Here is an 18,483-nt window from a genome sequence, read left to right as displayed (position 1 = left end):
TACAATGTGTAATCACAACCTACTCGTATATGTATGTATGTATATATATATATATATATATATATATATATATATATATATATATATATATATATATATATATATATATATATATATATATATATATATATATATATATATATATATATATATATATATATATGGTATGCTTACACATTATAAGCAATAACAAACCATGTTGTAAGCAATAAGAAATGCAGTTTGTGATTTTCAGAATCACTCAATTGTCATGCCGGATTTTCCTAGACAAAGCTTAGCTTCACTTCTAGATGCTGTTGCCACAAACCAGCATGCTCTATGATGCTTCAGCCACTAATGTATGTCTCGTGTTTGCTGCCACATGACTTTCATGGAAGGCTCCTAAATGGCTCACTGAGCCTGTCTTGCAGAACAAATCAGCTGGTGTGAAATCACCACCTGACCATAAGGGTGTGTTTCCCCTTTTTCAGATTTAAGCCTTCCAAAACATAATGTCCCTTACCTGTCTGAGTGTCTCTATGATCATAAAATATCCAGTAGGTGGTGTGTGATGTCCACAAGTATGTGTCTGGAAAGGGTAGGGTAAGGGGGTGGGTAGATGTTTCATTCAATGTTTCTTGTTCCATGAGCAAATCAACCAGTTTTGCAAACAATTGCTGACAGCTCTGTCATCAAGTCATGATAACTTTCCATTTAGAGTGGAGTGGCTCGTAAACTCCCCTCCCCCCCATCTCCCTTAACGAGCCGATCTCTGACCCAACGCCCCACATCCTCATGATGTTTAAGTGCCCTGAATATTACTACAGTTCATTAAATGTGATATAAATATAAGAATGAAACAATGACATCTCCCACTTACTATTTTATTTCATAATCCATATGCAACTGGCTGTTTGTGCAAAACAACGGATAATAAATTCAGAAGTAGCACAAGCACGTATACTCATTAATGAAATGGATTATAATCAACGGTTCACATCACCTCAATGGTGAAACACTTCAAAACACACAGACTCATCTGCGGTAAAAAAAAATATATATATATATTAAATTCGTACTTCAATGGTGCTCCGAAAGCTCAAAAGTGTACCAGCACAACAGAGGATTTTGATGGAAGGTTTTCTCTACTGCCATGGAGATAAGATTCTTCTGTGATAATTCTGATACATTGTGATTTCGAAATTTAAGTGTGAAAAATTAAGTTTATAAATCATAAGAATACAAGTCATATCATAGCTTGTAATTTATGACAAAAAAATGATCTAAGGAGAACATGCGAGCAAAGAGGAAGAAGAGGGATTTTCTCAGCTCGTGTCGGACAGATTCTTTCGTGATAATTCTGACAATTGGTTTACACTGATTTCAAAATTTAAGTGTGCAATATTAGTTGATAAATTATAACAATATAATTTGTTTTTATACACAATGTGTAATGTTTTTTTATATAATAAATTATAACAATATAATTTATAAGCAATGTTGTAAGTTTATAACTTTTAAGATTAAAAATCAATATTGATCAAAGGAGAACGTGCTGGCGAAGAGGAAGAAGAAGGCTCAGGAGCATCCAGAACGAAAGAAAGAGCAGTTGGTGAGTATCTCATCTGGAGTGAATGTTCTGAGACCACTTACAGAGGGGTAAGATGCATACAAAGCTGAGAGGCGCATTAAAAATTGGAGTGGTGATTGGGAGAGCAGACGAGCAGGCTCGAAGCTGACAAAAAAAAATTGTGAGGAACAAACCATTTCTGCTGGTCCTCATTGGAGAACCTAATTTAAATAATTGTGTGAACCCCTGATTATACTAGCTCTTTTTACTTCATTGCATATCACAATAAAAAACTAGTCTAACGGCCACAGACAAACGGTGGTGAAAACAAGCTCCTTCCACCTTCGCCAGGTGGAGGTAACAAAACAGACATGTAGTCACATCGGCTACCCATATTACATTTACAGTTCGAATGCTTCACCCACACATAGCCAGCTGTTGTGTAACACAACACCACGGACATTAAGACATGTCACAATTAGCAAATACTTTCCAAAATAATCGTCCCAAGCACTTCACCTAAAACAACCTAAGATCACCTTAAACGTTAAAGAACCAGCTAAAACACGTTCAACACAGAGACAAACAAGTAAATTGCTCAATGTACACACACACACACACACACACACACACACACACACACACACACACACACACACACACACACACACACACACACACACACACACACACATTGAGCTTACGAACGCACACATACACATGTACAGGGGAACCAGCAACATACAGTGAGGAGAACAAGTATTTGAACCACTGCCGATTTTGCAGGTTTTCCCACTGACAAAGCACGTTGAGGTCTGTAATTTTTATCACAGGTACACTTCAACTGTGAAAGAGGGAATCTAAAACAAAAATCCTAAAAATCACATTGTATGATTTTTAAATCATGAATTTGCATTTTATTGCATGAAATAAGTATTTGATACATTAGAAAAACAGAACTCAATCTTTGGTACAGAAACCTTTGTTTGCAATTACAGAGATCAGACGTTTCCTATAGTTCTTAACCAGGTTTGCGCAGACTGCAGCAGGAATTTTGGCCCACTCCTCCATACAGATCTTCTCCAGATCCTTCAGGTTTCGGGGCTGTCGCTGGGCAACACAGACTTTCAGCTCCCTCCAAATATTTTCTATTGGGTTCAAGTGTGGAGACTGGCTAGGCCACTGCAGGACCTTGAGATGCTCTTGCGGAGCCACTCCTTAGTTGCCCTGGCTGTGTGTTTTGGTTCGTTGTCATGCTGGAAGACCCAGCCACGCCCAATCTTCAATGCTCTTGTTGAGGGAAGGAGGTTGTTGGCCAAGATCTCGCGATACATGGCCCCATCCATCCTCCCCTCAATACGGTGCAGTCGTCCTGTCCCCTTTGCAGAAGAGCATCCCCAAAGAATGATGTTTCCACCTCCATACTTCACGGTTGGGATGGTGTTGTTGGGGTTGTCCTCATCCTTCTTCTTCCTCCAAACACGGTGAGTGGAGTTTAAACCAAAAAGCTCTATTTTGGTCTCATCAGACCACATGACCTTCTCCCATTCCTCCTCTGGATCATCCAGATGGTCATTGGCAAACTTCAGACGGGCCTGGACATGCGCTGGCTTGAGCAGAGGGACCTTGCTTGCGCTGCAGGATTTTAATCCATGATGGCATAGTGTGTTACTGATGGTTTTCTTTGATACTGTGGTCCCAGCTCTCTTCAGGTCATTGACCAGGTCCTGCCGTGTAGTTCTGGGCTGATCCCTCACCTTTCTCATGATCATTGATCCTCCATGAGGTGAGATGTTGCATGGAGCCCCAGACCGCAGGATATTGACTGTTATCTTGAACTTCTTCCATTTTCTAATAATTGCGCCAACAGTTGTTGCCTTCTGACCAAGCTGCTTGCCTATTGTCCTGTAGCCCATCCCAACCTTGTGCAAGTCCACAATTTTGTCCCTGATGTCCTTTGACAGCTCTCTGGTCTTGCTCATTGTGAAGAGGTTGGAGTGATTGATTGAGTGTGGACAGCTGTCTTTTATGCAGATAACAAGTTCAAACAGGTGCAGTTAATACAGGTAATGAGTGGAGAATGGGAGGGCTTCTTAAAGACAAAACTAACAGGTCTGTGAGAGCCAAAATTCTTACTGGTTGGGAGGTGATCAAATACTTATTTCATGCAATAAAATGCAAATTAATGATTTTGAAATCATGCAATGTGATTTTCAGGATGTTTTGTTTTAGATTCCGTCTTTCACAGTTGAAGTGTACCGATGATAAAAATTACAGACCTCTACGTACTTTGTAAGTGGGAAAACCTGCAAAATCGGCAGTGTATCAAATACTTGTTCTCCCCACTGTATAAAAGGAAACTAACACACACACACACACACACACACGCACACACGCACACACGCACACGCACGCACACACGCACACACACACGCACACACACACGCACACACACACGCACACACACACGCACACACACACACACGCACACACACACACACACAGACACACACACACACACACACACACTTACACACATACATTCGTGCACACACACACACACACACACACACACACACACACACACACACACACACACATTTACACACATACATTCGTGTACACACATATACATACACCAACATATACACACATACACATATATACATACATATACACACAAACACACACCTATCCGCACACATACACACACATATACACCAACATATACACACACATATACACACAAATAAACACTTACACACATATACAGATACACACATATAAACACAAACACACATATACACACATACACATATATACATACATATACACACAAACACACACCTATACACACATATACACACATACGCACACATATACATACATATACACACAAACACACACATATACACATATACACACATGAACACAGATACATATACATATACACACACATACACATATATACATACATATACACACAAACACACACCTATACACACATATACATACATATACACACAAACACACACATATACACATATACACACACACACATATATACCAACATATACACACATATGCATACATACACACACATATACACATATACACACACACACATATATTCATATACACACATAAACACACACACATATACACAAATATACACACATATACACACACACACATATACACAAACATATACACACATACACAAACATATTCACACATACTCACATATACACATACACACACATATACACAAATATACACACATATACACAAACATATACACACATACACAAACATATTCACACATACTCACATATACACATACACACACATATACACACATAAACACACATATACACACGTACACACATACACATACAAGCCGGTAGGCGACAAGGGTTCCGCTAGGATCGAAGCGCTGGATACGATGCTTTTCATTCTGACCGATCCACCGATGAAGATTCATTGCCAAGACGTATTGGTTCACATACAATTGTTCCTCTGCCTGGCAAGATTTTTCCTATTGCGTATTTTGCGAACTGGCACTCATAAAAAAATGACGGTAAATAGACACCCTATTTTAGAAGGACGATCATTTGAAAAATCAAACCTAAATCAAAAATCGGCTCGAGTAAAATTTTCTAAATATCTCGAAGTGTTTCATTCCGAAGTCTCGTTTCTCCACATTCAAAACTGTAGGACAAGGATTGAAAATAGTGAACGTGGTTTTTCCGCCACTGCAGAGCAACGGGTGGTTGCTTAGCAACGAAACTCAAACGCGCACACTCCCAGCCCATATGGCACCTTTCCCCAAGTTTCTTCGAAATCGGTTTACTGGTTTGTGCTGTGGAGCCTGACGTTGCAGACACACACACACACACACACACACACACACACACACACACACACACACACACACACACACACACACACACACACACAAAACCTGATAAACTTCTCTCAATGCTCTTGTTTGACCACCTCGTGAGCCACACATTATTTTTCATCAACCACGTCCACTTCCCTAAGCTCCGCCCACTTTCCTAAGCCCCTCATAAAAAATGATGGTAAATAGACGCCCTATTTTTGAAGGACTACCATTTGAAAAATAAAACCTAAATCTAAATTCAGCTCGAGTCAAATTTTCTAAATATCTCGATGTGTTTAATTCCGAAGCCTCGTTTCTCCACGTTCAAAACTGTGGGTTAAGTATTGAAAATAGTGAACGTGGTTTTTGGGCCACTGCGTAGCAACGGGTGGTTGCTTAGGCCTAGGTCACATTTTCCACGGCGGCCGTGGGGTCTCCAAAATCAATGGCCACTAGCAAGTATACGGCGGCCGCAGTATTTCCACGGTCACACAATGTAGCAGTCACATATGTTTTTATTTTTTGGGGAGCTGCACGACGTATTTAGGCCTGTCACATTTGCCACGGCGGCCGTGGGGTCTCCAAAATCTACGGCCACTAGCAATTATACGGCGGCCGCAGTATTTCCACGGTCACACAATGTAGCAGTCACATATGTTTTTATTTTTCGGGGAGCTGCATGGCATATTTATAAATTGTGGAGATCGAAAAGGTGGGGTTGCTGTACGGTCTTTGATTTAATGTCGCACGGTGACCTGAGGGCGTTCCTGCGGCGGCCATAGAATTTTCAAAGCAGACGCAAGGTGCCCGCAAGGGACCACAGGGGGGCCCTAAGGCGAACGTGCGGCCAGACGGACAGTAACGAATGAGTTAATTTATTAATTTTTTTTTACCAGTTTTTATTTTTTTCGGCTTGTCGAATTGCTACGGCGAACGTAGAAATGAAAAAAGTTATAACTCCGCGTTATAATTCTACGGCGACCTTACGGCCTGTCAAATATAGCCATAAGGCGTAGGGGCGCCCTGAGGCCACCTCAGTTTCTCTGCGGCTGCTGCACGTTTCTCTCAATTCAGAGGGCGTACGGCCGCCGTATCCTCGCCGTAGAGCAAATGTGACTTAGGCCTCAGCAACGAAACTCAAACGCTCACATTCCCAGCCCACATGGCACCTTTCGCCAAGTTTCATCGAAATCGGTTTGCTAGTTTGTGCTGTGGACCCTCGCGTTGCACACACACACACACACACACACACACACACACACACACACACACACACACACACACACACACACACACACACACACACACACACACACACACACACACACACACACACACACACACACACAATCCAACAATAAGGGATATCTAGCGAATCCAATAAATACACATATCACACATAAACACACACATACACAGCTATACACACATAAACACACGCATACACACGCATACACACACATACACACATATACACACATAAACACACACATATACACACATATAGACACATACACACACATATATATATATATATATATATATATATATATATATATATATATATATATATATATATATATATATATATTGTTGCGAATTCGCGCCCGCCGGCGTGCGAGTGGCCACGTAACTCGAATCGCGGCACGTCGCCCACCGGACGGACAATTCTGTCGTGACCCTGTCGGACTAACGCCAGGATCTAGTCACGGGTGGGCCTTTCGGCCTCACCACGATCGTGCCAATCGGCCCCCCGCGTGGGATAGGGTTGTTCGCTAAATTCGACCTACCGAAGTACCCACGCGGAGGTAGACCGGGCGATCGCAGGTCGACTCCGGACATGGGCCACTGAAGCGACCCGTTCCGTACTATCGGGATAACCGAACGGTGTTATCGTCGGCCTCGACGGTTCCGATTAATTATCGGGCGTATTAAGCCCAGTACCAACTCTTTACGTGAAGCAAGATGGAGATTCAATTAAAGAAAAGACGAAGCGAAACGGGAAAACAGTTCAACATAATGCACATTTATTCCACGGCACACAGAGAGCACACATATACAATTACAACAATTATGCACCAAAAGCAGATGTTACAAAAGAAACACAACAATGCAGATCTACTACCGACTACGCGAGCACACGGCAACACTTACACAGTTTTACTTTACAGACGGCGCCGACAACACATTTACTTAAAAGCAAAAGAAAAGGGCCACCCTCAAAAACAAGGGGGCAGACGGGGCCTGTGGGCCGCGAGACCGGGTGGATCCGACCCGTGTCTTGTGATGAGCCGCAAATGTCGCGGCGCCCCGACTCTGCACTCCTTCGCGGGTTTCGTTGGCACTGCTTGGAGTGGGGTGGGAACGGGGCCCCCTTTTCGCACTATCTCAGCGCGGGGGGAATAAAGGGGGGAATTGTTGATGCTCTGGGGAAAGAGGATAGCTGGCTTGCTTGGGTCCCGCGACGAGCGACTCCACTGTGAGCTCGTCGCCGACCGCAGTCTTCCTTGCCTTGGACCCGAGCTATTCGACCTCCTCCCCAATTCTCCTCAGCCGACTGCAGCAAACCACCTCGACCGCGCTCCAGGCTTCAGGCTTCCCCTCTCTGCAGCTCCCCGTCAGACTCCGAACCTCCGACAGACTGACTCTCCTCCAGACCCGACTTGACTGCCCTCAAACTCGCCTTGACTCTTCTCCAACTCCCCTTGACTCTTCTCCAAAACTCTTCCTTGAACTCTTCTCCAACTGACTGCCCAAATTCGCCCTGCGCTCGGCGCTTTATAGTCCGGCAGGAGAACCCATATGCAAATTTCTGGATCAGAATGAGCTCGGGGTGGAGCCACGCTCGCCCATTGGACGGAGAAAAAGGGGCATGAGTCTCCCCTGATCCTCGAATTTGCATATATCGATTCTACTCTGACGCGCCTGGAGGCGGGGCCAAACCGCCCCGCGCTTGCTGATTGGATGGATGAGAAGTGGGCGGGTATCATTCCTGATCTGACTTCTCCTCGGAAAGGTCGCTATTTGCACCCGCGGCTCGGCGCGCGTCCTGCACGAGGCCAGGACAGCCTGACGCTCGGTGCCCACAAGTGGTGCGGGAATGGCCGCGGAAGGAGAGGCGAAGGTGGTGGAGGGTTTAAAGTGCTGGTCCATGGCCATGGCGACGTTTGGAATGGCGGTGATGCGATGTTTGCGGGAGCGAGTTGTGAAGGTAAAGGTCGTGGCTGTTGGCATTGTTGTTGTTGCGAAGCGGTGTTGTGGTTGGTGGTTGTTGTGTGATGGCGGTTGAGACGTGGTTGGTTCAAAATAAAGATAGAACAGAAAAACAGCAATCTTAAAGGGTCGCAGCCCGAATGAATCAAATTTATTACCTCTAAACAAGCTGTTAGGGTTTAATGTACTTACAGAGATATCTCACCTACGGGACCTGAATGGTGGTTTGCGAATTTCCTCAACCGCAACACTACCCCCTCCCCTTTTTACAGACTCGTCCCGAGTCAAATTTTCGTGTGCCATCATGTGTAGTTCTCCCCTAGTACGTTTTACCTACGGATCCCTGAGTGCGACATTCATGGTATTGGTGTCCCCAAAATAAATAACCTGAGGGCTGAGTAACTAATTAAACAAACCCACTCACACGGACGACTTAAATAAAATTGCCGGCGCGAAGACAGACATGCCGGGGGCGCACTCATATGTACAGTACATCTTAACCTTAACTTACAAATTTTACACTAAACCATGGCCCAGGATCAATGGACTCTGCAAAAAGAAAGCAGTTAGCAGGGAGCCAGGCTGCTCGTATGCAGTCTCTGGCTCAAGCAATGCAGGTGACAGGGAACGTGGCCGGCTGCTCACACGCAGTCCAAGGCCTCCCCTTTTTGAACTGAATGCAGTGAACCACAACTGTGCATGGGCTGCACAAACGCAGTCTCCGTGCCAGCTCAAGTGGCACACGCAATGAACACAGCGGATGGATGGATGAATGGATGGACGCAAACACGGTGCATGGGCCGCCACTGCAGGCCCGTGTTGTAGCTGCCAACAGGGCAGTTCTCGCAGCTTGCAAACTGTTGCCTTGCGGATCCTGGCGCACATGGAAATGAACAGGGGGGGGGGGGGCAAAGCAAAATTGAACCGGCCTGGTGAACAGGGGCAGTGGGCATGGCATGGAATGGCAAAGGCGAGCAGGCAACACAGCCTGCAGAAAAAGGCCGCTGCAGGCAAACACAGCCTGCAGAACAAGGCCGCTGCAGGCAAACACAGCCGGCAGACGAACTGGCCGGCACAGGCCTTGCAGAAAACAGCTGCAGACGATCCGGCCGGTACAGGCCTTGCAGCAAAACAGCCGGCAGATGAAGTGGGCTGGCACAGGCCTTACAGCAACACAGCCAGCAGATGAAGCTGGCCAGCCTTTGCCGTGCAGTGCAGGTTGGTGGAGGGAGTGCGGTGGTGCTGGCCACTCAGAAGGCGGGCTCGGACCTAACCTACGGTCTCCCTCCCAAACTATCGCCTTTGCCTGTCACTGTCCATACCCACTCCATTAATTTGTCCAAAACCAATTTTGCCCCAATTAATTAATTTTTTGTTTTTTTTTATTTCTACTTCCCCACTAGGAATCGTCCCCTAACCCCCTTTACTGTCTTTGTTCGGCTAACCTATCGTCTACTAGCCTACTCCCAACCCCTACGTTCCCTTCCCGGAGGGGAATAAGGGAGAGCTAGCGTCCCGTGTCGAGGCCCAATGAAGCCTCAAGATGGCCTCCCCAGACTTCAGCGATCTTAACCCAAAGTGGGTCCAGCGGCCCACAATGAGAGCAAGGGGATGGATGGTGCGGAGGGGTACACTTCCTAATCTACCCTAACCATTTAACTGTAAAACTATCCCGGGGCTTTCAACAAGCGCCTCTCGCTTAAACTATTGGTTCTCACAACCCAGATTCCCGTCGCCTGTGTTGGTGTCCTTACAATTTTCGGGCCTCGCCCCCCAATTTTCTTCCCGTGCCCTCACACGGTCTCTTGGCTGGGACGTGTGACTCCCCTTGGCAGGGTCAATCCTCTGCCGAATCTCCAGTTATGGCACCCCCGGGCACGACACTGCCTCCGAGCCTACCAGCTCCCTAAACACCGGGGAGTGCCCCCCATGGCACCTCCCCTGAAACGCACACGTGGCAGGCTGGCTTCCCGGGCCCCTTTCCGAGGGTCACCCGTGCCCACAACACGACCCACGCGGCTAACGGCGCCCCGGGCCCCCGCACCAAGCGGGCGCACCCGTGCCCACTACGCTATCCCGGACCCCATGGGCCCTTGGCCTACTATGGCCGACTAGCCTGGTGCCCGGGGTACACACTCAGCGATACTCACCTTTCGCAGCCATGCTCGCAGCCCGTCAACAGGGCTCCTGCACCCCTCCAAATAGGTATCGAGCCTACTTTCCCACCAACAACAAAACGACCTCCATTTTGTAAATTTGACTAACCCCCTAACTCACTCTACACTGACCCCGGGGTCCCTTGGGCGCGAGTCACTCCTCCCCCAATCACTCATCGCACCATGCATTCCCCATTCGCTCCACTCACACAAACCCGCTGGCCTCACTCACTCAACATGTACTCACCTCACAACTCACCAACTCTTCAACACTCACACCGCTGAATTCTGCCACCCTTCTAACTACCTCCCCTAACTAACTCGTGCTCCCACATCGTCCCTTACACTACAGCACGTTCCTTTTAATACTACGTAGCTAAACTACGTCCCCTCTACACATTCAAAGTCTGTCACTGTCCTCAAATGTCCCAACAAAAAAACAATTTCCATCTCCCATCCTAAATCTGACGAACAATTCCTCTAACTAATCCATTCCACGGGCCCCATGAGGACTTACCCCTGCCCCATGGAGCCGGTCTAGCTAAGCTAACCCTTCCCCCTAACTAGTTTCCTTCCTGTGCCCAGGTAAGGGGGTCTTCCACCCCTTGCCCGGGAATCCTGTTTACCCAAAAGCGAGGCTTGCTTTTTTTTTTTGTTTTTTTTTTTTTGTTTTTTTTTTTTCATCACGCAGAACCAGCACGGAAACTCACAACCTGCGCACCAGCGCGGCAATTCACAGCCGCGCACCTGTGGCGTGACGTCATGGCAGCTGTTCGCGTCCCTCTTGGACGGTACCATCCGGCAGGGATTCACCCTCCTGCCGGATTCCAACCATACACGCAGCCATGACGTCACCCGGCGCAAAAAAAAATACAAGCCCCACGTCTCGAGGGGTTCCCCACGCGAACACATGTGCTCTGCCCGTTGGAGCTTATATTAACACACACGCCTCGTGGAGAACCCGTCCGGTCCAAATCCGTTATCCTGCCTAAACTTTGTCCGTCCATGGGATCGGCAAATCCACCGCTGGCGTTTCCGGACCGGGACTTCACTCCCGCAAGCGAGCACGTGGGGGCCTCGTGCGTTGCACAGCACGGACCTCGCGCTCACTGCTGGGTGAACCCGGCATGGTCCCCGAAACAGCTACAGCCGCTACTCGGCTTTTGTCTCTCAATTGTCGTTGTCGTCGCCATTCCACCCACGCACACCTGCGTGTTACAACGCTCACACTCCACTCCATTGCACTCACACCAGGAGACGCGGCTGCGTGCTCACGCATGCCAACTAACATCTCCCTTACACACAGCGACCTTGCACACGCTGTCTCTCTCACACTCGGCCGCTCACTCATGCACCGTGCCTTACTCACACACAGTCGCTCACTCACACACGCGGGGGCACTCGCCCGCGGTGTCTCATCCACACACGGCGTGCTGGGGAGCACGCCCTTCGGCACACTTGCCACCACACCACTCACACACGGGGACGCACTCACACCTTGCACCACACACACCGGGACGCCCACACTGGGGATTCGCGTCCCCACAAGGGGCTCCGGGGCCTCTATACCCCCCAAGCTTTCCGTGCACCTGTCCACAGCAATCCTCCCCTCGACCTCGCTCGACACGACCGAACCCACCTGGTCGTGACTCGCCTCAAGGGGGCATACTCCCTCCCCTCGTTCCTGGAGGAGGCCATCCAGCTGCTCGCACCGGGTCTCCAACCAGTCCGCCAGCTCCCCTTCATGGTCCTCCACTACCTCTGTGTGTGTGTGTGTGCGCGTCTCTAACCCCGTCATTATCATGCAGTCTCTCCTCTATTTTTTCTGTCTCTTCCTGGTTCCTTTTTCCTTCCCATCTGAGTCGTTCTTTCTCTCTGAGCCCCATTAGCTGTTCGTTCTCCCTCCGGAGCTCCTCAATCTCCGTTGTCTCCAATCTCGCTCTCCGTTTTAGTTGTTCAATTTCACACTCATATAGTTGTTGTTTTCTCTCCCACTGTTCCTCCTGCTCTTTGTTTTCCAATCTCATTGTTTCTTTCAATTGGCTCATTTCCTTCCTGTGTTTCATTCGCTGTTCTCTCACTACTCTTCCTCGTTTCCTCTCCTCTCCTTCCTTCTCCAGTTTCATGGTTTGCTTCATTTGGTTAATCTCCTTTTTGTGTTTCATTTGCTGCTGTCTCATTAATCTTCCTTGTTTCCTCTCCTGTTTTTCCTTCTCCAGTTTCATGGTTTTCTTCATTTGGTTCATCTCCATTTTGTGTTTCATTCGCTGTTCTTTGTCTATCTCCTCGCACTCCAGCCTCGCCTTTTCTTTCAATTGGTCAACCTCGGCTTCATGTTCCTTTTGTTTTTTTTTCCCATTGTTCCTCTCGTTCTTCCCTCTCCAATCTCCTTGTGTCCTTTGATCTCCTGATTTCTCCTTCCTGCTTCATTTCTTGCTCCTTCAACTTCTCCTCGTATTACAACCTATTTTTTTCCTTTTGTCGTTCAGTTTCAAATTCATACTCTTTCAATTTTTTTTATTCCACTGTCTCTCTTGTTCCTCATTCTGCAATCTCGTTATTTCCTTCAACTGACCGATTTCTTTCTCTTGTCTCATTCGTTCTTCCTTCATTACTCTTTCTTGCATCTCAGTCTTTAATCTGGCCTTCGCTTCCAGCTGTACGATCTGAACAGTGTGGTTTCTTAACGTTTCATTTTCCGTTCTCTTCCTTTCCTCTTTTAACACTATCAGTTCTTTCGGTAATTCCCCCTCTTTGTTTTGGTGTTTCTGTAACTCAGAAGCTTCCTTTTCTAATTCTTTTCTCATCTCCGCACCCTCCGACCTTGCTTTGGCTTCTAACTGTTCTTCCGTCTTGCCCTTGTGGTTTTCTACCCATCTTCCCTGTTCCTCTGTCTCCGTTTTTACCTCCAGTCCCAGCTTATCAACTCTCTTCGTCATGTCTTGAAGTCTTTTCTCACACTCCACCGTTACGACCTTCAATCCCTCCTTTGTCTCCTCCTGGCTTTCTTTTAATTTTCTAATACCTTCTTTACCTCGTGTCTCGTCTTGCACGTCTCCCGAATTATTTTCTCACCCGCCCCGACTGCGGGCCTGACAGCCGTTGCACTCCCTCCCGTTGGTTTGGAGTCTCCGCCACGTGGCGTCACCATTTTCTCGCCCGCGGTCCGAGTTTCCTTTCCCCATGCCTTCATGTCTGCATTAATTTCATCCATTTTGTTTTCCATCTGTTGAGCATTCGTCTTCATTCCGTTGCTCATGCTTTGCACGAGTTCAACAATCTGCCGCATTGTTACCTGCCCTGGCCACTCCCACTGACTACATTTAGTGGTGGAGTTATAATAAAAAGAAATGACCAGATGAACGGCATCGATGCCTTTCCCAACCTTCTGGTACGGGTTTCTCTTGCACGGTGATCTCGTCCTGAGCCATGGATTCTATATTACTATTACACATACCTAATCCACCCGGCACCCGCTCGCCTTGAGACGCCATCTTATTTCTCGTAAAGGGTTAATTTGAATCGCTCGTAATTTGGAGGGAATCGGGGGTCGCTCCTCTCACCCCTGGACCGATTCCCGTGAATTTAGCTGGAGACAGGAGAGCCCGTTTTCCCGCTCTCCGACACCAGTGCCGCGAGGAGGGGGATGGGTTTGTATCCCACTCCTGACACCAGTGTTGCGAATTCGCACCCGCCGGCGTGCGAGCGGCCACGTAACTCGAATCGTGGCACGTCGCCCACCGGACGGACAATCCTGTCGTGACCCTCTCAGACTAACGCCGGGATCTAGTCACGGGTGGGCCTTTCGGCCTCACCACGATCGTGCCAATCGGCCCCCCGCGTGGGATAGGGTTGTTCGCCAAATTCGACCTACCTCAGTACCCACGCGGAGGGTAGACCGGGCGATCGCACCTCGCCGCAGGTCGACTCCGGACACGGGCCACTTAAGCGACCCGTTCCGTACTATCGGGATAACCGAGCGGTGTTATCGTCGGCCTCGACGGTTCCGATTAATTATCGGGCGTATTAAGCCCACTACCAACCCTTTACGTGAAGCAAGATGGAGATTCAATTAAAGAAAAGACGAAGCGAAACGGGAAAACAGTTCAACATAATGCACATTTATTCCACGGCACACGGAGAGCACACATATACAATTACAACAATTATGCACCAAAAGCAGATGTTACAAAAGAAACACAACAATGCAGATCTACTACCGACTACGCGAGCACACGGCAACACTTACACAGTTTTACTTTACAGACGGCGCCGACAACACATTTACTCAAAAGCAAAAGAAAAGGGCCACCCTCAAAGACAAGGGAGCAGACGGGGCCTGTGGGCCGCGAGACCGGGTGGATCCTACCCATGTCTTGTGATGAGCCGCAAATGTCGCGGCGCCCCGACTCCGCGCTCCTTCACGGGTTTCGTTGGCACTGCTTGGAGTGGGGTGGGAACGGGGCCCCCTTTTCGCACTATCTCAGCGCGGGGGGAAAAAGGGGGGGAATTGTTGATGCTCTGGGGAAAGAGGATAGCTGGCTTGCTTGGGTCCCGTGACGAGCGACTCCACTGCGAGCTCGTCGCCGACCGCCGTCTTCCTTGCCTTGGACCCGAGCTATTCGACCTCCTCCCCAATTCTCCTCAGCCGACTGCAGCAAACCACCTCGACCGCGCTCCAGGCTTCAGGCTTCCCCTCTCTGCAGCTCCCCGACAGACTCCGGACCTCCGACAGACTGACTCTCCTCCAGACCCGACTTGACTGCCCTCAAACTCGCCTTGACTCTTCTCAAACTCCCCTTGACTCTTCTCCAAAACTCTTCCTCGAACTCTTCTCCAACTGACTGCCCAAATTCGCCCTGCGCTCGGTGCTTTATAGTCCGGCAGGAGAACCCATCTGCAAATTTCTGGATCAGAACGAGCTCGGGGGTGGAGCCACGCTCGCCCATTGGACGGAGAAAAAGGGGCGTGAGTCTCCCCTGATCCTCTAATTTGCATATATCGATTCTACTCCGACGCGCCTGGAGGCGGGGCCAAACCGCCCCGCGCTTGCTGATTGGACGGATCAGAAGTAGGCGTGTATCATTCCTGATCCGACTTCTCCTCGGAAAGGTCGCTATTTGCACCTGCAGCTCGGCGCGCGTCCCGCACGAGGCCAGGACAGCCAGACGCTCGGTGCCCACAAGCGGTGCGGGAATGGCCGCAGAAGGAGAGGCGAAGGTGGTGGAGGGTTTAAAGTGCTGGTCCATGGCCATGGCGACGTTTGGAATGGCGGTGATGCGATGTTTGCGGGAGCGAGTTGTGAAGGTCAAAGTCGTGGCTGTTGGCATTGTTGTTGTTGCAAAGCGGCGTTGTGGTTGGTGGTTGTTGTGTGATGGCGGTTGAGACGTGGTTGGTTCAAAATAAAGATAGAACAGAAAAAAGAAAAAAAATCTTGAAGGGTCGCAGCCCGAATGAATCACATTTATTACCTCTAAACAACGGGTTTGGGGCTAACTACACATGTACTTACAGAGATATCTCACCTACGGGACCTGAATGGTGGTTTGCGAATTTCCTCAACCGCAACAAAATATATATATAAATATACACATACACACACACATACACATACACACACATACACACATACGCAAACGTCCACACACATATGCACACATACACACACACATACACATACACACACATACACACATACGCAAACGTCCACACACATATGCACACATACACACACACACACAAGCCTGCAGGCGACGAGGGATCCGCTCGGATCGAAGCGCTGGATACGATGCTTTTCTTTCTGACCAATCCACCGAAGAAGATTCATTGCGAAGACGTATTGGTTCACATACAATTGTTCCTCTGCCTGGCAAGATTTTTCCTATTGCGTATTTTACCAACTGGCACTCCTCATAAAAAATGATGGTAAATAGACACCCTATTTTTGAAGGACTACCATTTGAAAAATAAAACCTAAATTAAAAATCGGCTCAAGTAAAATTTTCTAAATATCTCGAAGTGTTTAATACCGAAGTCTCGTTTCTCCACATTCAAAACTGTAGGACAAGGATTGAAAATAGTGAACGTGGTTTTTCGGCCACTGCATAGCAACGGGTGGTTGCTTAGCAACGAAACTCAAACGCGCACACTCCCATCCCATATGGAGCCTTTCGCCAAGTTTCATCGAAATCGGTTTTCTGGTTTGCGCTATGGAGCCTCGCGTTGCAGACACACACACACACACACACACACACACACACACACACACACACACACACACACACACACACACACACACACACACACACACACACACACACACACACACACGCGGAAAAGCCGACAATAAGGGATATCCAGCGAATCCCTATACACATACACACACACACATACACACCAGAGAGAGTAACTCACACACATAAACACAAATACACACAAGAATGTTTGCTAACTTTTGCACAGAAAGCCATTCATGGCAGCATTTTCCAAAGAACCTTCATGCCCCCCTGAAATATTATCGTCCCCCTCCCCCCCCAGTTTAAGAACCACCGATTTAGTAGCTGGTCTACAAGCAGACACAACAAGGGCTGCGAATCCCGGTGAATTAAATATGCCAATCTTCAAATTCCATCACAGTAAGACTCAGCCAAAATATAATACCAGACAAGACAAAGGTAGTGTTTCGAATTTGGGAATTCGATTGCACACAACATTCAGGTTCCCTTAGTCAGTTATGTCGATAAGTGCTTGTTCCCGAGATAGTTCACCTTCCATTGTTTAATGGGCAGAAATCGATTAAGTGTGCTGCGATTCAATTTAATAGTTCGGGAGCGATAATAACACAAAGGAGACGCCCCTCCCCCTCTTCTGCGAAGAGGAAGAAGAGCCCTGCCATCCTGAATCACGGGACGTAAACAACTCCCTCCCACCCGTGATTGAGCGGGGGATGGATCATGAGGGCATGAGTCACACCGGGAGCGGGGGAGGGGTGGAGAAGAATAAAGAAGAGATCCTCTGCTTTGTTCGGGGTGGCTTTCAGTAGTAGGCCTTCGGGTTCTGCTTGGCCTGGGTGAGGGAGGAGGCTTTTTGAAGGCTTTCTGCTTTGGCTTGGCTTTTAGTAAGCTATTTGCTTCGGCTTGGCTTTTCAGCAGACCTTCGGGTTATGCTTGGCTCGGTTCGCTTTTTCGGCTCGGAGTTCCTGGTTCGTGTTGTGAGAGGCTTTGTTCATCGGAAGAGAGTTGAGCTGGTTGCTCGGCTGGCTCCTCTTGGTCCGTGGAGCTCTTTGTTCTCCGCTTGGTTCCCGGCTTGGTGCGACTCATCGGCCTCATCTTGGAGGTGGTTCTTCGAGATAGCGACGCATCGACGGGAAGGATCGGCACCTCGTCTCACCAGCACGTGTTCGGAAGCGCGAGAGGATTCGCTGGAGCTCGGGAAGGATCGCAGCTCACGGCGATTGGATCCAGCTCGCTCTTGCTGGAGCCCTGGTCCGAACAGCTTGAAGACCACACGAGGTGGAGAGGTTCGAGATAGTTTCTGTGTTTCAGCTCATCTGTCCCTCCAAGCTGGAGCTCGTTATTAAAGGCATCAGCCACCATTTCGTGTGTGTGTGTGTGCGCGTGTGCGTGTGCGTGTGTGTGTGTTTGTGTGTGTGTGTGTGTGTGTGTGTGTGTGTGTGTGTG

At 48.1% G+C, this 18,483-nt stretch overlaps 1 protein-coding gene across 5 annotated transcripts in view; it reads left to right on the top strand.

The window, feature by feature from the left end:
- LOC147028710 (uncharacterized) overlaps positions 1–18,483 on the top strand; it is a 247,602-nt gene that overhangs the window by 41,642 nt on the left and 187,477 nt on the right. The gene's annotated exons all lie outside the window — the stretch shown is intronic.

This window comes from Eptatretus burgeri, chromosome 4 (assembly GCF_056783735.1).
Source record: "Eptatretus burgeri isolate ZD-2024b chromosome 4, Ebu_testis_v1, whole genome shotgun sequence".
Classification (NCBI taxonomy): Eukaryota; Metazoa; Chordata; class Myxini; order Myxiniformes; family Myxinidae; genus Eptatretus; species Eptatretus burgeri.
This window is presented reverse-complemented; position numbering and strand designations above follow the sequence as displayed.